The sequence below is a fragment of the Hyla sarda genome, unplaced genomic scaffold (assembly GCF_029499605.1).
Source record: "Hyla sarda isolate aHylSar1 unplaced genomic scaffold, aHylSar1.hap1 scaffold_1576, whole genome shotgun sequence".
Classification (NCBI taxonomy): Eukaryota; Metazoa; Chordata; class Amphibia; order Anura; family Hylidae; genus Hyla; species Hyla sarda.
The window spans coordinates 6,394-31,231 of record NW_026608213.1 but is presented as its reverse complement, the minus strand read 5'-3'; the positions used below and the strand labels follow the sequence as shown (position 1 = coordinate 31,231).

The 24,838-nt window shown below is 46.0% G+C and overlaps 9 non-coding genes and 1 pseudogene across 9 annotated transcripts; all 10 read right to left on the bottom strand.

Annotated features, from left to right (window-relative positions):
* Positions 1 to 188: 188 nt before the first annotated feature.
* On the bottom strand, positions 189 to 374 carry LOC130310610 (U2 spliceosomal RNA). The gene has a single exon (XR_008859118.1). It is a non-coding gene; the product is annotated as a U2 spliceosomal RNA (small nuclear RNA).
* Positions 375 to 5,764: 5,390 nt separating this feature from the next.
* Positions 5,765 to 5,982, bottom strand: LOC130310619 (U2 spliceosomal RNA; annotated as a pseudogene).
* A 2,094-nt stretch (positions 5,983 to 8,076) lies between these two features.
* Positions 8,077 to 8,267, bottom strand: LOC130310608 (U2 spliceosomal RNA). The gene has a single exon (XR_008859117.1). It is a non-coding gene; the product is annotated as a U2 spliceosomal RNA (small nuclear RNA).
* Positions 8,268 to 10,362: 2,095 nt separating this feature from the next.
* On the bottom strand, positions 10,363 to 10,553 carry LOC130310607 (U2 spliceosomal RNA). The gene has a single exon (XR_008859116.1). It is a non-coding gene; the product is annotated as a U2 spliceosomal RNA (small nuclear RNA).
* Positions 10,554 to 12,649: 2,096 nt separating this feature from the next.
* On the bottom strand, positions 12,650 to 12,840 carry LOC130310623 (U2 spliceosomal RNA). Its single transcript, XR_008859126.1, has one exon. It is a non-coding gene; the product is annotated as a U2 spliceosomal RNA (small nuclear RNA).
* A 2,103-nt stretch (positions 12,841 to 14,943) lies between these two features.
* LOC130310622 (U2 spliceosomal RNA) lies at positions 14,944 to 15,134 on the bottom strand. The gene has a single exon (XR_008859125.1). It is a non-coding gene; the product is annotated as a U2 spliceosomal RNA (small nuclear RNA).
* Positions 15,135 to 17,234: 2,100 nt separating this feature from the next.
* LOC130310600 (U2 spliceosomal RNA) lies at positions 17,235 to 17,425 on the bottom strand. Its single transcript, XR_008859109.1, has one exon. It is a non-coding gene; the product is annotated as a U2 spliceosomal RNA (small nuclear RNA).
* A 2,092-nt stretch (positions 17,426 to 19,517) lies between these two features.
* LOC130310621 (U2 spliceosomal RNA) lies at positions 19,518 to 19,708 on the bottom strand. The gene has a single exon (XR_008859124.1). It is a non-coding gene; the product is annotated as a U2 spliceosomal RNA (small nuclear RNA).
* Positions 19,709 to 21,803: 2,095 nt separating this feature from the next.
* LOC130310611 (U2 spliceosomal RNA) lies at positions 21,804 to 21,994 on the bottom strand. Its single transcript, XR_008859119.1, has one exon. It is a non-coding gene; the product is annotated as a U2 spliceosomal RNA (small nuclear RNA).
* A 2,076-nt stretch (positions 21,995 to 24,070) lies between these two features.
* Positions 24,071 to 24,264, bottom strand: LOC130310613 (U2 spliceosomal RNA). Its single transcript, XR_008859121.1, has one exon. It is a non-coding gene; the product is annotated as a U2 spliceosomal RNA (small nuclear RNA).
* Positions 24,265 to 24,838: the final 574 nt, after the last annotated feature.

The following is a 24,838-nucleotide window of genomic DNA, read 5'->3' as shown; positions in this document are numbered from 1 at the left end:
AGCAGCAGAAGTCCTGTGCCTGGACGCTCCAACAGGGGCCAGACACAAGCAGAAGCAGCAGAAGCAGCAGCAGCACCACCTTTTGTTTTTTGGCTGCAGCAGCAGCAAGGCCCACAGGGCTGGCTAGCTGGCTAGCCAGCAAGCAGGTAGCAATGAAAGTAGGAATCTTTCTTTTTAACCCTGTAAGGGGGTGGTGCACTGTACCCGAAGATACTGCCATATCGGGTCAATGCATAGGGCGACGGAAGCAAGCTTCGAAATCGGCCCCCGTTCTCAAAAATCCATTTAATATATGGTCCCCAGATAGGGGACGTATCAGATATTAAACTGATAAGAACAGATAAGGTTTCAACAAAATTTTATTGAATAAATAAGAAACCATACAAAATTTAAAATGCAAAATAATAAAAGGTTCACAAAAGTTTTAAAATACAAATAATAAAACCAGTAATAAAAGGAGAAAAAATAAAAATGGCAGGATAAAACATTATACAAATGTCATAAAAACTGATTATACTGTTATTTCGTTCCATAGAGGCAGACACCACATGGATGCTGCCTCGCTGGCCCCCAACTGTTTCTTGTCTCTTAGGTAATAGATGTACATCTCACTCAGGGCCAGCTTTATACAGTTTTTAACATCAATAAAATCATGTTTAAAAAGTAAGATGTTCCTAACTTTCCAGATGGCATTTTTAAAACAATTAATAATCATCCAGCAGATCATCTGCTGTTTAAAATTGGGGCAGTTAAAAAGACCGTAAAAGACACATTCGTGATTAAAATCTTTTAGGCCGCAGGCCCACTTCAAAAGTGGGCCTACCTTCCTCCAAAGCTCCCGTGCAAAAGGGCAGTTCCAAAATATGTGCAGCACCGTTTCGTCCACTCCGCAGCCATCTCTCGGGCACTTGGCTCTCGCCACCAGTCCTCGCCTGTGCTGAAACTCACGAGTAGGGAGGCACTGGTGGACGATTGCCCAGGCAAGATCCCTGTGTACATTCGCCAGAAACTTCCCGTACACGTTCCGCCATACCTTTTTGGATCTTGCCTGTGTGAAATTGGACACTGCCAGGGTAACCTCACTCCGCCTGAGGACCTTTGATACCTTTCTCTGGTCCCCCAGTATGTCAGGCTCCAAATCTTGGAGACCTAGGAGCCTGACTGTCTTTTCCAACACCACATAATGTTTTGGGGGACACAGAAGCACCGGAGCGTTCAGAGGGATGCGCAACCATCTTTTAAAAACCATGCCCGCAGCGTACCTTAAAAAGCAGCTAAAAATGCCATCGGATTTAATAATTTTAAAACAGAAACAGAAATACTTTATGTAAAAGAAAGTAAAAAGGTTAGGAACATCTTTCCCGCCATTATCTTTACTTTTGTACATAAAATCACGCTTTAATTTCTCCATTTTTGAACCCCATAAAAAAGTAAAAACAATTCTAGTTACTTTTTTAATGTATAAAATAGATGGAGGAAATACCATGGCAATGTATAGCATAATAGGGAGTAAAACCATCTTTATTATTAAAATCTTCCCCTCCATGGTAAGGTTTCTAAGATTCCACATTAAAATCTTCTTCTCCATCTTAGCTATAGCTGAATCCCAGTTAGGGCTCCCATCATTGACCTGGTTAAAAACAATACCTAAAACTTTAATTTGATCCTGTTGCATTGTGACTCCTGGGGTGATGGATGAATCCCAGGAGCCAATATAAAAACAGTCACATTTATCTGTGTTTAGCTTAAAACCAGAGACCTCGCAGAAATAGCTGGTGTTCCTCAATGCCCCCCTCATGGATGGAGAGTCCGGGCACAGTATGGTGACATCATCCATGTACCCCAACACCTTTAGATGGGTCCCTCCTCCACCAGGTATCGGTACGCCTCTTACTACCCGGTCTTTTCTGAGGAGGGCCATCAGTGGTTCGATTGCGCAAATAAAAAGGAGTGGGGACAGGGGGCAGCCCTGTTTGACACCTGATAAAAGAGGAACACCGCTGGTTAAAAAGCCATTAACAGAGACTTGACTAAAACAGGATCGGTATAAAAGCATGATTCGGCTTAAAATCGTTTCAGGCACTGCCATCTTTTTAAGAACTAAAAACAGGTATTCATGGGAGACCCTATCAAAGGCTTTTTCAAAGTCTAAGGATAAAATTGCTACAGTTTGATTTCTATCCTTAAAATACCATAAAACATCTCTTAAAATATTTAGGGATTCAGCTATAGACCTTCCAGGTACCCCACAAACCTGATTTGGGTGAATTAATTTATGAATAAAAGGTTTAAAACGGACAGCTAATAACTTGGCTAAAACTTTATAATCAACATTTAAAAGTGTGATGGGGCGCCAATTTTTTAGCATATCCTTTTCACCCTTTTTAAAAAGTAATGATACAATCCCCCTCCTCCAGGAAGGGGGAAGTTCATTAACAATAAAAGTTTCTTTATACAATAAAACCATATCATCCTTTAAAATATCCCAAAAAGCTAAATAAAATTCGATGGGTAAACCATCTTCCCCAGGGGCCTTCCCACTAGAAAAACTTTTAAAAACAAATAAAAGTTCATCTAAGTTAAGATCACGGGATAAAACCTCCTGGTCTAAAACATCTAGCTTAAAATCAAGGGAATTAAGAACATGTTCTAAAAAGGATGGATTAAGATCTTTCTTATTAAAAAGAAGCTGGTAGAAGTTAAAAACTGCATCTAACATGCCTTTTGGAGTGGATTCACCCTCAAGGTTTTGGATGATATCCCTCCTATTCATCACTTTTTTAAAAAAGAAACGGGAACATTTCTCGCCCTCCTCCAGGTGCTGCACATGTGAGTTAAAAATGATTTGTTTCCCTTTCTTTTCTATGGCATGTTTTATTTCAGTTTTAAGGTTTAAAATATCATTTTCTACATCCATACCAGCTTCTTTCAATTTAAAAAGTACATTTAAACGCATGTTAAGAACATAAAACCACTGTTTTTCCATTTTTGCCTTCTTCTTACCTGCTTTGATAAAAAAAAATCTGATTTTAGATTTGGTGCCCTCCCACCAGTGCAGCATAGGCTCGTGGGGTTTTCTTTGTGATTGCCAGCATTGGTAGGTCCGCACAAACTCCTCTTTTATCTCAGGGTCCTCTAGGAGTGTGGTGTTTAATCTCCAGAGGCCCCTTTTTGCTTTTTGCTCCCCCTCTAGCTCCAGGCCCACCAAGAGGAGCTTATGATCAGAGAAGATATTCTGCTCGAGCGTGCATTTCAGGGGTTTAAAAGCTCTAGAGGAAAAAATAAAATCGATTCTGGAGCTCACTCTTCCATTGGACCATGTGGCGCCTGGGTCCTCCGGCAAGAGATCCTTCCAGCAATCTTTCAAATTAAAATCATCAATAAAATTTTTAAGCAGGTAAGAAGTGCGGTCTTTACGATTAATATCCCCACCCTGCCGGTGTTCCCCATCACGTATGCAGTTAAAATCACCTCCCACCAGCAGGGGGGAAGACCCAACACAAAACAGTGGTAAAATTTCAAATAGTTCTGCCCGCTCCTGTTTATCAGGAGGGGCATACACATTTAAAACACGAATTAAAAGTCCATTAAAATATAGATGAATTAAAAGAGCTCTGCCAGGCACAATCTCAGTTACTGTATGAATAGAAAAGGACTGGCCTCGGCAGAGCAGCCCAACACCCACAGAACGACAGTCATTTGCACCGGACCATATGGATGGGCCCAGCTTCCAGTCTTCTTTTAAGTCTTTATAGTCCATTTTACTAGGGATTCCACATTCTTGTAGCAGGCAAAGGTCAAAGTCACATGTCTCTAGATAAGAAAATAAAGCAGCCCTGCGATCAGGGCTCTTTAAGGACCTCACATTGAGTGAGGCAATTTTTACAGGGATAGGCATAGTTTATGGAGAGTCCGTGCTTGGAGAATCAAAGTCAATAATAAGCTGCGTACCGTCATCCCCCGCCTGCGGGGTCATCAGCTCCTTGATGTTCTGAGGGTCGGAGCTTGAGATCGATGATGCCCCGACCCTGAGCTCGCTCTCGTCCGAACTACGGCACGCCGCTTTCCTTTGAATGTCTTCCTCTTCTTCTTCTCTTTGTCTTTTAAATGTCACACTGCTGTCCATATCCTCTGTGTTGCTCTCACTCGATGTAATCTCTGGCCCCCGGCTGATGGATCTGCGTCTTCTTTCATCATTTGACGACTGGAACTGCTGCACAGGGGCCTGTGAGGCCTCTTTTCCGGAACCTTTGCCGCTACCTTGGGAAGTTTTCATCGCTTGTTCCCCAGCAAGCGTTGCTGAGGACTGTTGCTCCAACTTCCCCATCGATCGACGATGGCCAGTTTTACCCACCGGGTCCACTGCTGGCGGGGCAGCAAACCCTGGTTTGGCGCCACTTGTCTTCTTGGCCCTGTCCTGTATAGGCGGAGTAACAGGACCGGGCACAGACCTGGCCACCTGGCTCCCCTTCCGGCGGGCTTTCACCGGGGCCTCTTCGTCCGGAGCAGGGCGACCCTGGGCCAAGCCAGTACCTGGCTTATGCTGCAATTTTGGGTCCACTTTTGCCCCCACCGAGGCCCGTCGGCTGCCACCCGCCACAGGTGAGCCCCCTTCAGAAGTTTCGGCGGGCTCTTGAGCCAGGTAGGAAGTCGATCGACGTCTTTCAATTTCCCGGGCAGTAAACTCGATCACCCGCCCGGGCTTCGTGGAATCCCCATGGCCTCCCCCTAGCACTACCACCGGTGGGCCCCCCGATGGAGCACCAGAGGTCTTGGGCCTGGACCCATCAGTACCTGCCATCTGGGGTTTGGGCATCTTAAAAAAAGGACGTCTTTTGTCCTGTCCCCTCTTTGGGTGGGCCCAGCCTTGACCCACCCATCGTAGTTTTTGCTTTATGGGGACAGGAATTAAAATCGTGATTTTCCTCTCCGCAGAGGTTGCACCTTATCGTATGGCTACATCTTGAGGCTATGTGACCTTCTTGGCCACACCTATTGCAGCGAATCACACGCTCCGCGCCGCAGGTCTCCTGGGTGTGGCCAAACCTCAAGCAATTTCGGCAATACATAGGCATTTGAGGATAGAACAGGAAGCCCCGAACTCTCCCGATGGCAAAATTTGGGGGCGGATGGCAAAGACCCCCAATACCACCGGGATCCTTACGGAGCTTGACCCAGAACTTCCTCTTGCCGTTCCAGAACCGCACGGAGTTCAAGATTTTGTTTGCGAATCGCACCTCTTCGCAGTATCGCCGAAGAAAAGTGGCTATATCCTCCGTGGTCACATGAGGGCTGTGCATAGCCACCACCAACGGTATATGTTCCTCACCATAGAGGAACTGGAACGAAAGACCGTCGAGTCGATCGTCCCTCTGGTCCGCACCAGACAAGGTTGCATAGATGTTATCGCAACACGCCGTGGCCGTGAAGGTGACGGTATACAGGCCACGGCTTTCCTGGTCATTTAGACACAGGATGTCCTCCCTATTGAGGCGGAAGTAGTCAAGAAGAATCACCTCCGCAATGAAGCGGAGGTTCTTCAACTGACGATGGCTCTCCGACACCTCTATGCGGATGGTATTTCGCATCGACATTTCCCCAGAGGGGAAAGCCCAGGAGAACGGCATCTTCCACACCCAGGGACTAAGCCCCTTCCCCAATAGCAGCAGGGGCTCGGAATCCCGCTATAAAAGCGGAACCCTTACCCAAGGCAGAGGTCGGGGGTACCCTAGGTGCTTCCGAAGCTACAGGTAACGCTCAACGTACCGAAAATGCCTTCTGAGACACAAGGTCCCAGAGACAGGGGGATCGCAACCCGTTGTCCGTGGACTAAGCCCGCTCCCCAATAGCAGCAAGGGGGTGAAGTCCCTCCGTAAGGAGAGACAATCCCCCAAGGCCGAGAAGCGGGGTACCACAGACACCTTCCGACCAGACCAAATGCAGATACTACACTTGATCTTAGCCAAAAGGCCGAGAAGCGATAACCGTGAAAGGGGCGGGCCCAACAAGGTCCCCTTCATGGGCACTATCACTGCTTGCTGTCAGGGAGGCTGCCAGACAATTTTCCATGCACACTCTGGGCTGGGGGGCAGTCAACCACCAGTACACACAGCAGAACCTAAACCCATACCATTATTGCTAAGCAGCAAGACAGGGGCCCATTGCACTCCCACGGGGCCTTTTTAAATGCAATCCATAACCCGGATTTGCCAGGAACCCTTCTTACTCCTCCTACTTGCATGTGACACTGGGCTTAGGATCTGCATAGGAAACACACACACAAGCACACACCTACCTTTGTTGCCTGCAGATGCCTCCTTGGCTGTCCCCAAACGGTATCAAACCAACACCCACGGGAAGCTGTAAGCATAGAGGACATGCCTGCACCCCATTGGACTTACCTGTGTGGGTTAAATCCGGGTTATTTGACAACCTATGGCGGTGATGGTTCTGCTCAGGCAGAGCAGTGCTGATGCTCCTCATAAAGCTGTCGCTGCTGTGAAGGTTCTAGGTGACATCACAAATCCCTATGGTTACATACACAACAAAGCTGGGTTGTTGTTGTTTACACTCTGCAAGGCCTGTGGAAGTGAGTGACATCATAGCACTGTAGTTCTGAGGGTTCAAGATGGATGCAACAATCTCCTGTTGCTTCTATGAAGGCCGTAATAGACGACATCACCAAACAGCTCCATAGTCACATACACAGCAAAGGAGAGATGTTGTTTACACCTAGTGATGTCAGTGGTATTGAGTGACATCACAGCACAGTGCTAAGGCTCCTGGGCCTGGACACAGCAGCGGCTGCAATATCTCAACGGAGAATACGTTTATATCTATGTGTGTGTGTGCGCATATATATATATATATATATATATATATATATATATATATATATATTTCTCCGCCGAAATCACTTTTAAACCCATTTCCACCTTTTTTTCCCTTCTCTTTCTCTTACTTTTTTTTCACGTTTTTTTACGTTTTTCTCCTTTTCGCCTCTTTTCTGGGCGTATTATTCTTCTTTTTCTTCTTTTTTTTCGTCTAATGCATACCCCATCAGTGCAGCAATGCTTATTCAATACCGCCAGCAGATGGAGACACTGGGGGATAATTTTCTAAGGATTTATACTGATTTTTCCTGTCTGAATTTGTCGCACAGAAAGTTGCAGGCCAAATATGTGTGACATTTCTGCGACTTTAGCTTCTAGAGCATTTTTACAACATTATACATAGGTGCTGAATACATAAAAAGCGACTGTTCAGCGACAGACAAGTCGCATCGGCTGAAAGTAGGCCAGAATGTCAGTCCATGTTGGAGCAGGTTTAGATACAGTCTAAAGCATAGATCTCAAAGTCTGTGCACAGAATTTAGCAAGGGCCTCGCACCTTCTGATGCATCAGGTAGGTGCACAATAGCATAGCCTAACCCTCTGTACTTTGGTCTATATTGATGCGGGACATAGACAGCCAGCTGATGACCAATCCATTAGTGCAATGGATGGCTGGAAGCATTTGTCTTTGCCTTTGCAATACCACAGAAGCAATGCATGGTCAATGTACAGCAATGACACACCTGTGTGAACAGCCAGGAGACCCCCCCCCCCCCCCCCATGTTATGTTACATAGTTACATAGTTAGTACGGTCGAAAAAAGACATATGTCCATCACGTTCAACCAGGGAATTAAGGGGTAGGGGTGTGGCGCGATATTGGGGAAGGGATGAGATTTTATATTTCTTCATAAGCATTAATCTTATTTTGTCAATTAGGAACATTCAGCACCCACCCGCTATCAAGGCAGCTGCCTATCATGTCATGCCCTACCTGCACAGGTGTGCTGGCTACTCAAATGATCCAATTAAGGAGGCCATTTAGTCAGCAGCAGCAGAAGTCCTGTGCCTGGACGCTCCAACAGGGGCCAGACACAAGCAGAAGCAGAAGCAGCAGAAGCAGCAGCAGCACCACCTTTTGTTTTTTGGCTGCAGCAGCAGCAAGGCCCACAGGGCTGGCTAGCTGGCTAGCCAGCAAGCAGGTAGCAATGAAAGTAGGAATCTTTCTTTTTAACCCTGTAAGGGGGTGGTGCACTGTACCCGAAGATACTGCCATATCGGGTCAATGCATAGGGCGACGGAAGCAAGCTTCGAAATCGGCCCCCGTTCTCAAAAATCCATTTAATATATGGTCCCCAGATAGGGGACGTATCCGATATTAAACTGATAAGAACAGATACTACACTTGATCTTAGCCAAAAGGCCGAGAAGCGATAACCGTGAAAGGGGCGGGCCCAACAAGGTCCCCTTCATGGGCACCTGCTTGCTGTCAGGGAGGCTGCCAGACAATTTTCCATGCACACTCTGGGCTGGGGGGCAGTCAACCACCAGTACACACAGCAGAACCTAAACCCATACCATTATTGCTAAGCAGCAAGACAGGGGCCCATTGCACTCCCACGGGGCCTTTTTAAATGCAATCCATAACCCGGATTTGCCAGGAACCCTTCTTACTCCTCCTACTTGCATGTGACACTGGGCTTAGGATCTGCATAGGAAACACACACACAAGCACACACCTACCTTTGTTGCCTGCAGATGCCTCCTTGGCTGTCCCCAAACGGTATCAAACCAACACCCACGGGAAGCTGTAAGCATAGAGGACATGCCTGCACCCCATTGGACTTACCTGTGTGGGTTAAATCCGGGTTATTTGACAACCTATGGCGGTGATGGTTCTGCTCAGGCAGAGCAGTGCTGATGCTCCTCATAAAGCTGTCGCTGCTGTGAAGGTTCTAGGTGACATCACAAATCCCTATGGTTACATACACAACAAAGCTGGGTTGTTGTTGTTTACACTCTGCAAGGCCTGTGGAAGTGAGTGACATCATAGCACTGTAGTTCTGAGGGTTCAAGATGGATGCAACAATCTCCTGTTGCTTCTATGAAGGCCGTAATAGACGACATCACCAAACAGCTCCATAGTCACATACACAGCAAAGGAGAGATGTTGTTTACACCTAGTGATGTCAGTGGTATTGAGTGACATCACAGCACAGTGCTAAGGCTCCTGGGCCTGGACACAGCAGCGGCTGCAATATCTCAACGGAGAATACGTTTATATCTATGTGTGTGTGTGCGCATATATATATATATATATATATATATATATATATATATATATATATATATATATTTCTCCGCCGAAATCACTTTTAAACCCATTTCCACCTTTTTTTCCCTTCTCTTTCTCTTACTTTTTTTTCACGTTTTTTTACGTTTTTCTCCTTTTCGCCTCTTTTCTGGGCGTATTATTCTTCTTTTTCTTCTTTTTTTTCGTCTAATGCATACCCCATCAGTGCAGCAATGCTTATTCAATACCGCCAGCAGATGGAGACACTGGGGGATAATTTTCTAAGGATTTATACTGATTTTTCCTGTCTGAATTTGTCGCACAGAAAGTTGCAGGCCAAATATGTGTGACATTTCTGCGACTTTAGCTTCTAGAGCATTTTTACAACATTATACATAGGTGCTGAATACATAAAAAGCGACTGTTCAGCGACAGACAAGTCGCATCGGCTGAAAGTAGGCCAGAATGTCAGTCCATGTTGGAGCAGGTTTAGATACAGTCTAAAGCATAGATCTCAAAGTCTGTGCACAGAATTTAGCAAGGGCCTCGCACCTTCTGATGCATCAGGTAGGTGCACAATAGCATAGCCTAACCCTCTGTACTTTGGTCTATATTGATGCGGGACATAGACAGCCAGCTGATGACCAATCCATTAGTGCAATGGATGGCTGGAAGCATTTGTCTTTGCCTTTGCAATACCACAGAAGCAATGCATGGTCAATGTACAGCAATGACACACCTGTGTGAACAGCCAGGAGACCCCCCCCCCCCCCCATGTTATGTTACATAGTTACATAGTTAGTACGGTCGAAAAAAGACATATGTCCATCACGTTCAACCAGGGAATTAAGGGGTAGGGGTGTGGCGCGATATTGGGGAAGGGATGAGATTTTATATTTCTTCATAAGCATTAATCTTATTTTGTCAATTAGGAACATTCAGCACCCACCCGCTATCAAGGCAGCTGCCTATCATGTCATGCCCTACCTGCACAGGTGTGCTGGCTACTCAAATGATCCAATTAAGGAGGCCATTTAGTCAGCAGCAGCAGAAGTCCTGTGCCTGGACGCTCCAACAGGGGCCAGACACAAGCAGAAGCAGAAGCAGCAGAAGCAGCAGCAGCACCACCTTTTGTTTTTTGGCTGCAGCAGCAGCAAGGCCCACAGGGCTGGCTAGCTGGCTAGCCAGCAAGCAGGTAGCAATGAAAGTAGGAATCTTTCTTTTTAACCCTGTAAGGGGGTGGTGCACTGTACCCGAAGATACTGCCATATCGGGTCAATGCATAGGGCGACGGAAGCAAGCTTCGAAATCGGCCCCCGTTCTCAAAAATCCATTTAATATATGGTCCCCAGATAGGGGACGTATCCGATATTAAACTGATAAGAACAGATACTACACTTGATCTTAGCCAAAAGGCCGAGAAGCGATAACCGTGAAAGGGGCGGGCCCAACAAGGTCCCCTTCATGGGCACTATCACTGCTTGCTGTCAGGGAGGCTGCCAGACAATTTTCCATGCACACTCTGGGCTGGGGGGCAGTCAACCACCAGTACACACAGCAGAACCTAAACCCATACCATTATTGCTAAGCAGCAAGACAGGGGCCCATTGCACTCCCACGGGGCCTTTTTAAATGCAATCCATAACCCGGATTTGCCAGGAACCCTTCTTACTCCTCCTACTTGCATGTGACACTGGGCTTAGGATCTGCATAGGAAACACACACACAAGCACACACCTACCTTTGTTGCCTGCAGATGCCTCCTTGGCTGTCCCCAAACGGTATCAAACCAACACCCACGGGAAGCTGTAAGCATAGAGGACATGCCTGCACCCCATTGGACTTACCTGTGTGGGTTAAATCCGGGTTATTTGACAACCTATGGCGGTGATGGTTCTGCTCAGGCAGAGCAGTGCTGATGCTCCTCATAAAGCTGTCGCTGCTGTGAAGGTTCTAGGTGACATCACAAATCCCTATGGTTACATACACAACAAAGCTGGGTTGTTGTTGTTTACACTCTGCAAGGCCTGTGGAAGTGAGTGACATCATAGCACTGTAGTTCTGAGGGTTCAAGATGGATGCAACAATCTCCTGTTGCTTCTATGAAGGCCGTAATAGACGACATCACCAAACAGCTCCATAGTCACATACACAGCAAAGGAGAGATGTTGTTTACACCTAGTGATGTCAGTGGTATTGAGTGACATCACAGCACAGTGCTAAGGCTCCTGGGCCTGGACACAGCAGCGGCTGCAATATCTCAACGGAGAATACGTTTATATCTATGTGTGTGTGTGCGCATATATATATATATATATATATATATATATATATATATATATATATATATTTCTCCGCCGAAATCACTTTTAAACCCATTTCCACCTTTTTTTCCCTTCTCTTCCTCTTACTTTTTTTTCACGTTTTTTTACGTTTTTCTCCTTTTCGCCTCTTTTCTGGGCGTATTATTCTTCTTTTTCTTCTTTTTTTTCGTCTAATGCATACCCCATCAGTGCAGCAATGCTTATTCAATACCGCCAGCAGATGGAGACACTGGGGGATAATTTTCTAAGGATTTATACTGATTTTTCCTGTCTGAATTTGTCGCACAGAAAGTTGCAGGCCAAATATGTGTGACATTTCTGCGACTTTAGCTTCTAGAGCATTTTTACAACATTATACATAGGTGCTGAATACATAAAAAGCGACTGTTCAGCGACAGACAAGTCGCATCGGCTGAAAGTAGGCCAGAATGTCAGTCCATGTTGGAGCAGGTTTAGATACAGTCTAAAGCATAGATCTCAAAGTCTGTGCACAGAATTTAGCAAGGGCCTCGCACCTTCTGATGCATCAGGTAGGTGCACAATAGCATAGCCTAACCCTCTGTACTTTGGTCTATATTGATGCGGGACATAGACAGCCAGCTGATGACCAATCCATTAGTGCAATGGATGGCTGGAAGCATTTGTCTTTGCCTTTGCAATACCACAGAAGCAATGCATGGTCAATGTACAGCAATGACACACCTGTGTGAACAGCCAGGAGACCCCCCCCCCCCCCCATGTTATGTTACATAGTTACATAGTTAGTACGGTCGAAAAAAGACATATGTCCATCACGTTCAACCAGGGAATTAAGGGGTAGGGGTGTGGCGCGATATTGGGGAAGGGATGAGATTTTATATTTCTTCATAAGCATTAATCTTATTTTGTCAATTAGGAACATTCAGCACCCACCCGCTATCAAGGCAGCTGCCTATCATGTCATGCCCTACCTGCACAGGTGTGCTGGCTACTCAAATGATCCAATTAAGGAGGCCATTTAGTCAGCAGCAGCAGAAGTCCTGTGCCTGGACGCTCCAACAGGGGCCAGACACAAGCAGAAGCAGAAGCAGCAGAAGCAGCAGCAGCACCACCTTTTGTTTTTTGGCTGCAGCAGCAGCAAGGCCCACAGGGCTGGCTAGCTGGCTAGCCAGCAAGCAGGTAGCAATGAAAGTAGGAATCTTTCTTTTTAACCCTGTAAGGGGGTGGTGCACTGTACCCGAAGATACTGCCATATCGGGTCAATGCATAGGGCGACGGAAGCAAGCTTCGAAATCGGCCCCCGTTCTCAAAAATCCATTTAATATATGGTCCCCAGATAGGGGACGTATCAGATATTAAACTGATAAGAACAGATACTACACTTGATCTTAGCCAAAAGGCCGAGAAGCGATAACCGTGAAAGGGGCGGGCCCAACAAGGTCCCCTTCATGGGCACTATCACTGCTTGCTGTCAGGGAGGCTGCCAGACAATTTTCCATGCACACTCTGGGCTGGGGGGCAGTCAACCACCAGTACACACAGCAGAACCTAAACCCATACCATTATTGCTAAGCAGCAAGACAGGGGCCCATTGCACTCCCACGGGGCCTTTTTAAATGCAATCCATAACCCGGATTTGCCAGGAACCCTTCTTACTCCTCCTACTTGCATGTGACACTGGGCTTAGGATCTGCATAGGAAACACACACACAAGCACACACCTACCTTTGTTGCCTGCAGATGCCTCCTTGGCTGTCCCCAAACGGTATCAAACCAACACCCACGGGAAGCTGTAAGCATAGAGGACATGCCTGCACCCCATTGGACTTACCTGTGTGGGTTAAATCCGGGTTATTTGACAACCTATGGCGGTGATGGTTCTGCTCAGGCAGAGCAGTGCTGATGCTCCTCATAAAGCTGTCGCTGCTGTGAAGGTTCTAGGTGACATCACAAATCCCTTTGGTTACATACACAACAAAGCTGGGTTGTTGTTGTTTACACTCTGCAAGGCCTGTGGAAGTGAGTGACATCATAGCACTGTAGTTCTGAGGGTTCAAGATGGATGCAACAATCTCCTGTTGCTTCTATGAAGGCCGTAATAGACGACATCACCAAACAGCTCCATAGTCACATACACAGCAAAGGAGAGATGTTGTTTACACCTAGTGATGTCAGTGGTATTGAGTGACATCACAGCACAGTGCTAAGGCTCCTGGGCCTGGACACAGCAGCGGCTGCAATATCTCAACGGAGAATACGTTTATATCTATGTGTGTGTGTGCGCATATATATATATATATATATATATATATATATATATATATATATATATATATATTTCTCCGCCGAAATCACTTTTAAACCCATTTCCACCTTTTTTTCCCTTCTCTTCCTCTTACTTTTTTTTCACGTTTTTTTACGTTTTTCTCCTTTTCGCCTCTTTTCTGGGCGTATTATTCTTCTTTTTCTTCTTTTTTTTCGTCTAATGCATACCCCATCAGTGCAGCAATGCTTATTCAATACCGCCAGCAGATGGAGACACTGGGGGATAATTTTCTAAGGATTTATACAGATTTTTCCTGTCTGAATTTGTCGCACAGAAAGTTGCAGGCCAAATATGTGTGACATTTCTGCGACTTTAGCTTCTAGAGCATTTTTACAACATTATACATAGGTGCTGAATACATAAAAAGCGACTGTTCAGCGACAGACAAGTCGCATCGGCTGAAAGTAGGCCAGAATGTCAGTCCATGTTGGAGCAGGTTTAGATACAGTCTAAAGCATAGATCTCAAAGTCTGTGCACAGAATTTAGCAAGGGCCTCGCACCTTCTGATGCATCAGGTAGGTGCACAATAGCATAGCCTAACCCTCTGTACTTTGGTCTATATTGATGCGGGACATAGACAGCCAGCTGATGACCAATCCATTAGTGCAATGGATGGCTGGAAGCATTTGTCTTTGCCTTTGCAATACCACAGAAGCAATGCATGGTCAATGTACAGCAATGACACACCTGTGTGAACAGCCAGGAGACCCCCCCCCCCCCCCCCCATGTTATGTTACATAGTTACATAGTTAGTACGGTCGAAAAAAGACATATGTCCATCACGTTCAACCAGGGAATTAAGGGGTAGGGGTGTGGCGCGATATTGGGGAAGGGATGAGATTTTATATTTCTTCATAAGCATTAATCTTATTTTGTCAATTAGGAACATTCAGCACCCACCCGCTATCAAGGCAGCTGCCTATCATGTCATGCCCTACCTGCACAGGTGTGCTGGCTACTCAAATGATCCAATTAAGGAGGCCATTTAGTCAGCAGCAGCAGAAGTCCTGTGCCTGGACGCTCCAACAGGGGCCAGACACAAGCAGAAGCAGAAGCAGCAGAAGCAGCAGCAGCACCACCTTTTGTTTTTTGGCTGCAGCAGCAGCAAGGCCCACAGGGCTGGCTAGCTGGCTAGCCAGCAAGCAGGTAGCAATGAAAGTAGGAATCTTTCTTTTTAACCCTGTAAGGGGGTGGTGCACTGTACCCGAAGATACTGCCATATCGGGTCAATGCATAGGGCGACGGAAGCAAGCTTCGAAATCGGCCCCCGTTCTCAAAAATCCATTTAATATATGGTCCCCAGATAGGGGACGTATCAGATATTAAACTGATAAGAACAGATACTACACTTGATCTTAGCCAAAAGGCCGAGAAGCGATAACCGTGAAAGGGGCGGGCCCAACAAGGTCCCCTTCATGGGCACTATCACTGCTTGCTGTCAGGGAGGCTGCCAGACAATTTTCCATGCACACTCTGGGCTGGGGGGCAGTCAACCACCAGTACACACAGCAGAACCTAAACCCATACCATTATTGCTAAGCAGCAAGACAGGGGCCCATTGCACTCCCACGGGGCCTTTTTAAATGCAATCCATAACCCGGATTTGCCAGGAACCCTTCTTACTCCTCCTACTTGCATGTGACACTGGGCTTAGGATCTGCATAGGAAACACACACACAAGCACACACCTACCTTTGTTGCCTGCAGATGCCTCCTTGGCTGTCCCCAAACGGTATCAAACCAACACCCACGGGAAGCTGTAAGCATAGAGGACATGCCTGCACCCCATTGGACTTACCTGTGTGGGTTAAATCCGGGTTATTTGACAACCTATGGCGGTGATGGTTCTGCTCAGGCAGAGCAGTGCTGATGCTCCTCATAAAGCTGTCGCTGCTGTGAAGGTTCTAGGTGACATCACAAATCCCTATGGTTACATACACAACAAAGCTGGGTTGTTGTTGTTTACACTCTGCAAGGCCTGTGGAAGTGAGTGACATCATAGCACTGTAGTTCTGAGGGTTCAAGATGGATGCAACAATCTCCTGTTGCTTCTATGAAGGCCGTAATAGACGACATCACCAAACAGCTCCATAGTCACATACACAGCAAAGGAGAGATGTTGTTTACACCTAGTGATGTCAGTGGTATTGAGTGACATCACAGCACAGTGCTAAGGCTCCTGGGCCTGGACACAGCAGCGGCTGCAATATCTCAACGGAGAATACGTTTATATCTATGTGTGTGTGTGCGCATATATATATATATATATATATATATATATATATATATATATATATTTCTCCGCCGAAATCACTTTTAAACCCATTTCCACCTTTTTTTCCCTTCTCTTCCTCTTACTTTTTTTTCACGTTTTTTTACGTTTTTCTCCTTTTCGCCTCTTTTCTGGGCGTATTATTCTTCTTTTTCTTCTTTTTTTTCGTCTAATGCATACCCCATCAGTGCAGCAATGCTTATTCAATACCGCCAGCAGATGGAGACACTGGGGGATAATTTTCTAAGGATTTATACTGATTTTTCCTGTCTGAATTTGTCGCACAGAAAGTTGCAGGCCAAATATGTGTGACATTTCTGCGACTTTAGCTTCTAGAGCATTTTTACAACATTATACATAGGTGCTGAATACATAAAAAGCGACTGTTCAGCGACAGACAAGTCGCATCGGCTGAAAGTAGGCCAGAATGTCAGTCCATGTTGGAGCAGGTTTAGATACAGTCTAAAGCATAGATCTCAAAGTCTGTGCACAGAATTTAGCAAGGGCCTCGCACCTTCTGATGCATCAGGTAGGTGCACAATAGCATAGCCTAACCCTCTGTACTTTGGTCTATATTGATGCGGGACATAGACAGCCAGCTGATGACCAATCCATTAGTGCAATGGATGGCTGGAAGCATTTGTCTTTGCCTTTGCAATACCACAGAAGCAATGCATGGTCAATGTACAGCAATGACACACCTGTGTGAACAGCCAGGAGACCCCCCCCCCCCCCATGTTATGTTACATAGTTACATAGTTAGTACGGTCGAAAAAAGACATATGTCCATCACGTTCAACCAGGGAATTAAGGGGTAGGGGTGTGGCGCGATATTGGGGAAGGGATGAGATTTTATATTTCTTCATAAGCATTAATCTTATTTTGTCAATTAGGAACATTCAGCACCCACCCGCTATCAAGGCAGCTGCCTATCATGTCATGCCCTACCTGCACAGGTGTGCTGGCTACTCAAATGATCCAATTAAGGAGGCCATTTAGTCAGCAGCAGCAGAAGTCCTGTGCCTGGACGCTCCAACAGGGGCCAGACACAAGCAGAAGCAGAAGCAGCAGAAGCAGCAGAAGCAGCAGCAGCACCACCTTTTGTTTTTTGGCTGCAGCAGCAGCAAGGCCCACAGGGCTGGCTAGCTGGCTAGCCAGCAAGCAGGTAGCAATGAAAGTAGGAATCTTTCTTTTTAACCCTGTAAGGGGGTGGTGCACTGTACCCGAAGATACTGCCATATCGGGTCAATGCATAGGGCGACGGAAGCAAGCTTCGAATTCGGCCCCCGTTCTCAAAAATCCATTTAATATATGGTCCCCAGATAGGGGACGTATCAGATATTAAACTGATAAGAACAGATACTACACTTGATCTTAGCCAAAAGGCCGAGAAGCGATAACCGTGAAAGGGGCGGGCCCAACAAGGTCCCCTTCATGGGCACTATCACTGCTTGCTGTCAGGGAGGCTGCCAGACAATTTTCCATGCACACTCTGGGCTGGGGGGCAGTCAACCACCAGTACACACAGCAGAACCTAAACCCATACCATTATTGCTAAGCAGCAAGACAGGGGCCCATTGCACTCCCACGGGGCCTTTTTAAATGCAATCCATAACCCGGATTTGCCAGGAACCCTTCTTACTCCTCCTACTTGCATGTGACACTGGGCTTAGGATCTGCATAGGAAACACACACACAAGCACACACCTACCTTTGTTGCCTGCAGATGCCTCCTTGGCTGTCCCCAAACGGTATCAAACCAACACCCACGGGAAGCTGTAAGCATAGAGGACATGCCTGCACCCCATTGGACTTACCTGTGTGGGTTAAATCCGGGTTATTTGACAACCTATGGCGGTGATGGTTCTGCTCAGGCAGAGCAGTGCTGATGCTCCTCATAAAGCTGTCGCTGCTGTGAAGGTTCTAGGTGACATCACAAATCCCTTTGGTTACATACACAACAAAGCTGGGTTGTTGTTGTTTACACTCTGCAAGGCCTGTGGAAGTGAGTGACATCATAGCACTGTAGTTCTGAGGGTTCAAGATGGATGCAACAATCTCCTGTTGCTTCTATGAAGGCCGTAATAGACGACATCACCAAACAGCTCCATAGTCACATACACAGCAAAGGAGAGATGTTGTTTACACCTAGTGATGTCAGTGGTATTGAGTGACATCACAGCACAGTGCTAAGGCTCCTGGGCCTGGACACAGCAGCGGCTGCAATATCTCAACGGAGAATACGTTTATATCTATGTGTGTGTGTGCGCATATATATATATATATATATATATATATATATATATATATATATTCTCCGCCGAAATCACTTTTAAACCCATTTCCACCTTTTTTTTCCCTTCTCTTCCTCTTACTTTTTTTTCACGTTTTTTTACGTTTTTCTCCTTTTCGCCTCTTTTCTGGGCGTATTATTCTTCTTTTTCTTCTTTTTTTTCGTCTAATGCATACCCCATCAGTGCAGCAATGCTTATTCAATACCGCCAGCAGATGGAGACACTGGGGGATAATTTTCTAAGGATTTATACTGATTTTTCCTGTCTGAATTTGTCGCACAGAAAGTTGCAGGCCAAATATGTGTGACATTTCTGCGACTTTAGCTTCTAGAGCATTTTTACAACATTATACATAGGTGCTGAATACATAAAAAGCGACTGTTCAGCGACAGACAAGTCGCATCGGCTGAAAGTAGGCCAGAATGTCAGTCCATGTTGGAGCAGGTTTAGATACAGTCTAAAGCATAGATCTCAAAGTCTGTGCACAGAATTTAGCAAGGGCCTCGCACCTTCTGATGCATCAGGTAGGTGCACAATAGCATAGCCTAACCCTCTGTACTTTGGTCTATATTGATGCGGGACATAGACAGCCAGCTGATGACCAATCCATTAGTGCAATGGATGGCTGGAAGCATTTGTCTTTGCCTTTGCAATACCACAGAAGCAATGCATGGTCAATGTACAGCAATGACACACCTGTGTGAACAGCCAGGAGACCCCCCCCCCCCCCCCCATGTTATGTTACATAGTTACATAGTTAGTACGGTCGAAAAAAGACATATGTCCATCACGTTCAACCAGGGAATTAAGGGGTAGGGGTGTGGCGCGATATTGGGGAAGGGATGAGATTTTATATTTCTTCATAAGCATTAATCTTATTTTGTCAATTAGGAACATTCAGCACCCACCCGCTATCAAGGCAGCTGCCTATCATGTCATGCCCTACCTGCACAGGTGTGCTGGCTACTCAAATGATCCAATTAAGGAGGCCATTTAGTCAGCAGCAGCAGAAGTCCTGTGCCTGGACGCTCCAACAGGGGCCAGACACAAGCAGAAGCAGAAGCAGCAGAAGCAGCAGCAGCACCACCTTTTGTTTTTTGGCTGCAGCAGCAGCAAGGCCCACAGGGCTGGCTAGCTGGCTAGCCAGCAAGCAGGTAGCAATGAAAGTAGGAATCTTTCTTTTTAACCCTGTAAGGGGGTGGTGCACTGTACCCGAAGATACTGCCATATCGGGTCAATGCATAGGGCGACGGAAGCAAGCTTCGAAATCGGCCCCCGTTCTCAAAAATCCATTTAATATATGGTCCCCAGATAGGGGACGTATCAGATATTAAACTGATAAGAACAGATACTACACTTGATCTTAGCCAAAAGGCCGAGAAGCGATAACCGTGAAAGGGGCGGGCCCAACAAGGTCCCCTTCATGGGCACTATCACTGCTTGCTGTCAGGGAGGCTGCCAGACAATTTTCCATGCACACTCTGGGCTGGGGGGCAGTCAACCACCAGTACACACAGCAGAACCTAAACCCATACCATTATTGCTAAGCAGCAAGACAGGGGCCCATTGCACTCCCACGGGGCCTTTTTAAATGCAATCCATAACCCGGATTTGCCAGGAACCCTTCTTACTCCTCCTACTTGCATGTGACACTGGGCTTAGGATCTGCATAGGAAACACACACACAAGCACACACCTACCTTTGTTGCCTGCAGATGCCTCCTTGGCTGTCCCCAAACGGTATCAAACCAACACCCACGGGAAGCTGTAAGCATAGAGGACATGCCTGCACCCCATTGGACTTACCTGTGTGGGTTAAATCCGGGTTATTTGACAACCTATGGCGGTGATGGTTCTGCTCAGGCAGAGCAGTGCTGATGCTCCTCATAAAGCTGTCGCTGCTGTGAAGGTTCTAGGTGACATCACAAATCCCTTTGGTTACATACACAACAAAGCTGGGTTGTTGTTGTTTACACTCTGCAAGGCCTGTGGAAGTGAGTGACATCATAGCACTGTAGTTCTGAGGGTTCAAGATGGATGCAACAATCTCCTGTTGCTTCTATGAAGGCCGTAATAGACGACATCACCAAACAGCTCCATAGTCACATACACAGCAAAGGAGAGATGTTGTTTACACCTAGTGATGTCAGTGGTATTGAGTGACATCACAGCACAGTGCTAAGGCTCCTGGGCCTGGACACAGCAGCGGCTGCAATATCTCAACGGAGAATACGTTTATATCTATGTGTGTGTGTGCGCATATATATATATATATATATATATATATATATATATATATATATTTCTCCGCCGAAATCACTTTTAAACCCATTTCCACCTTTTTTTCCCTTCTCTTCCTCTTACTTTTTTTTCAAGTTTTTTTACGTTTTTCTCCTTTTCGCCTCTTTTCTGGGCGTATTATTCTTCTTTTTCTTCTTTTTTTTCGTCTAATGCATACCCCATCAGTGCAGCAATGCTTATTCAATACCGCCAGCAGATGGAGACACTGGGGGATAATTTTCTAAGGATTTATACTGATTTTTCCTGTCTGAATTTGTCGCACAGAAAGTTGCAGGCCAAATATGTGTGACATTTCTGCGACTTTAGCTTCTAGAGCATTTTTACAACATTATACATAGGTGCTGAATACATAAAAAGCGACTGTTCAGCGACAGACAAGTCGCATCGGCTGAAAGTAGGCCAGAATGTCAGTCCATGTTGGAGCAGGTTTAGATACAGTCTAAAGCATAGATCTCAAAGTCTGTGCACAGAATTTAGCAAGGGCCTCGCACCTTCTGATGCATCAGGTAGGTGCACAATAGCATAGCCTAACCCTCTGTACTTTGGTCTATATTGATGCGGGACATAGACAGCCAGCTGATGACCAATCCATTAGTGCAATGGATGGCTGGAAGCATTTGTCTTTGCCTTTGCAATACCACAGAAGCAATGCATGGTCAATGTACAGCAATGACACACCTGTGTGAACAGCCAGGAGACACCCCCCCCCCCCCCCCCCATGTTATGTTACATAGTTACATAGTTAGTACGGTCGAAAAAAGACATATGTCCATCACGTTCAACCAGGGAATTAAGGGGTAGGGGTGTGGCGCGATATTGGGGAAGGGATGAGATTTTATATTTCTTCATAAGCATTAATCTTATTTTGTCAATTAGGAACATTCAGCACCCACCCGCTATCAAGGCAGCTGCCTATCATGTCATGCCCTACCTGCACAGGTGTGCTGGCTACTCAAATGATCCAATTAAGGAGGCCATTTAGTCAGCAGCAGCAGAAGTCCTGTGCCTGGACGCTCCAACAGGGGCCAGACACAAGCAGAAGCAGAAGCAGCAGAAGCAGCAGCAGCACCACCTTTTGTTTTTTGGCTGCAGCAGCAGCAAGGCCCACAGGGCTGGCTAGCTGGCTAGCCAGCAAGCAGGTAGCAATGAAAGTAGGAATCTTTCTTTTTAACCCTGTAAGGGGGTGGTGCACTGTACCCGAAGATACTGCCATATCGGGTCAATGCATAGGGCGACGGAAGCAAGCTTCGAAATCGGCCCCCGTTCTCAAAAATCCATTTAATATATGGTCCCCAGATAGGGGACGTATCAGATATTAAACTGATAAGAACAGATACTACACTTGATCTTAGCCAAAAGGCCGAGAAGCGATAACCGTGAAAGGGGCGGGCCCAACAAGGTCCCCTTCATGGGCACTATCACTGCTTGCTGTCAGGGAGGCTGCCAGACAATTTTCCATGCACACTCTGGGCTGGGGGGCAGTCAACCACCAGTACACACAGCAGAACCTAAACCCATACCATTATTGCTAAGCAGCAAGACAGGGGCCCATTGCACTCCCACGGGGCCTTTTTAAATGCAATCCATAACCCGGATTTGCCAGGAACCCTTCTTACTCCTCCTACTTGCATGTGACACTGGGCTTAGGATCTGCATAGGAAACACACACACAAGCACACACCTACCTTTGTTGCCTGCAGATGCCTCCTTGGCTGTCCCCAAACGGTATCAAACCAACACCCACGGGAAGCTGTAAGCATAGAGGACATGCCTGCACCCCATTGGACTTACCTGTGTGGGTTAAATCCGGGTTATTTGACAACCTATGGCGGTGATGGTTCTGCTCAGGCAGAGCAGTGCTGATGCTCCTCATAAAGCTGTCGCTGCTGTGAAGGTTCTAGGTGACATCACAAATCCCTTTGGTTACATACACAACAAAGCTGGGTTGTTGTTGTTTACACTCTGCAAGGCCTGTGGAAGTGAGTGACATCATAGCACTGTAGTTCTGAGGGTTCAAGATGGATGCAACAATCTCCTGTTGCTTCTATGAAGGCCGTAATAGACAACATCACCAAACAGCTCCATAGTCACATACACAGCAAAGGAGAGATGTTGTTTACACCTAGTGATGTCAGTGGTATTGAGTGACATCACAGCACAGTGCTAAGGCTCCTGGGCCTGGACACAGCAGCGGCTGCAATATCTCAACGGAGAATACGTTTATATCTATGTGTGTGTGTGCGCATATATATATATATATATATATATATTAATCCGCCGAAATCACTTTTAAACCCATTTCCACCTTTTTTTCCCTTCTCTTCCTCTTACTTTTTTTTCACGTTTTTTTACGTTTTTCTCCTTTTCGCCTCTTTTCTGGGCGTATTATTCTTCTTTTTCTTCTTTTTTTTCGTCTAATGCATACCCCATCAGTGCAGCAATGCTTATTCAATACCGCCAGCAGATGGAGACACTGGGGGATAATTTTCTAAGGATTTATACTGATTTTTCCTGTCTGAATTTGTCGCACAGAAAGTTGCAGGCCAAATATGTGTGACATTTCTGCGACTTTAGCTTCTAGAGCATTTTTACAACATTATACATAGGTGCTGAATACATAAAAAGCGACTGTTCAGCGACAGACAAGTCGCATCGGCTGAAAGTAGGCCAGAATGTCAGTCCATGTTGGAGCAGGTTTAGATACAGTCTAAAGCATAGATCTCAAAGTCTGTGCACAGAATTTAGCAAGGGCCTCGCACCTTCTGATGCATCAGGTAGGTGCACAATAGCATAGCCTAACCCTCTGTACTTTGGTCTATATTGATGCGGGACATAGACAGCCAGCTGATGACCAATCCATTAGTGCAATGGATGGCTGGAAGCATTTGTCTTTGCCTTTGCAATACCACAGAAGCAATGCATGGTCAATGTACAGCAATGACACACCTGTGTGAACAGCCAGGAGACCCCCCCCCCCCCCCCCCCATGTTATGTTACATAGTTACATAGTTAGTACGGTCGAAAAAAGACATATGTCCATCACGTTCAACCAGGGAATTAAGGGGTAGGGGTGTGGCGCGATATTGGGGAAGGGATGAGATTTTATATTTCTTCATAAGCATTAATCTTATTTTGTCAATTAGGAACATTCAGCACCCACCCGCTATCAAGGCAGCTGCCTATCATGTCATGCCCTACCTGCACAGGTGTGCTGGCTACTCAAATGATCCAATTAAGGAGGCCATTTAGTCAGCAGCAGCAGAAGTCCTGTGCCTGGACGCTCCAACAGGGGCCAGACACAAGCAGAAGCAGAAGCAGCAGAAGCAGCAGCAGCACCACCTTTTGTTTTTTGGCTGCAGCAGCAGCAAGGCCCACAGGGCTGGCTAGCTGGCTAGCCAGCAAGCAGGTAGCAATGAAAGTAGGAATCTTTCTTTTTAACCCTGTAAGGGGGTGGTGCACTGTACCCGAAGATACTGCCATATCGGGTCAATGCATAGGGCGACGGAAGCAAGCTTCGAAATCGGCCCCCGTTCTCAAAAATCCATTTAATATATGGTCCCCAGATAGGGGACGTATCAGATATTAAACTGATAAGAACAGATAAGGTTTCAACAAAATTTTATTCAATAAATAAGAAACCATACAAAATTTAAAATGCAAAATAATAAAAGGTTCACAAAAGTTTTAAAATACAAATAATAAAACCAGTAATAAAAGGAGAAAAAATAAAAATGGCAGGATAAAACATTATACAAATGTCATAAAAACTGATTATATTGTTATTTCGTTCCATAGAGGCAGACACCACATGGATGCTGCCTCGCTGGCCCCCAACTGTTTCTTGTCTCTTAGGTAATAGATGTACATCTCACTCAGGGCCAGCTTTATACAGTTTTTAACATCAATAAAATCATGTTTAAAAAGTAAGATGTTCCTAACTTTCCAGATGGCATTTTTAAAACAATTAATAATCATCCAGCAGATCATCTGCTGTTTAAAATTGGGGCAGTTAAAAAGACCGTAAAAGACACATTCGTGATTAAAATCTTTTAGGCCGCAGGCCCACTTCAAAAGTGGGCCTACCTTCCTCCAAAGCTCCCGTGCAAAAGGGCAGTTCCAAAATATGTGCAGCACCGTTTCGTCCACTCCGCAGCCATCTCTCGGGCACTTGGCTCTCGCCACCAGTCCTCGCCTGTGCTGGAACTCACGAGTAGGG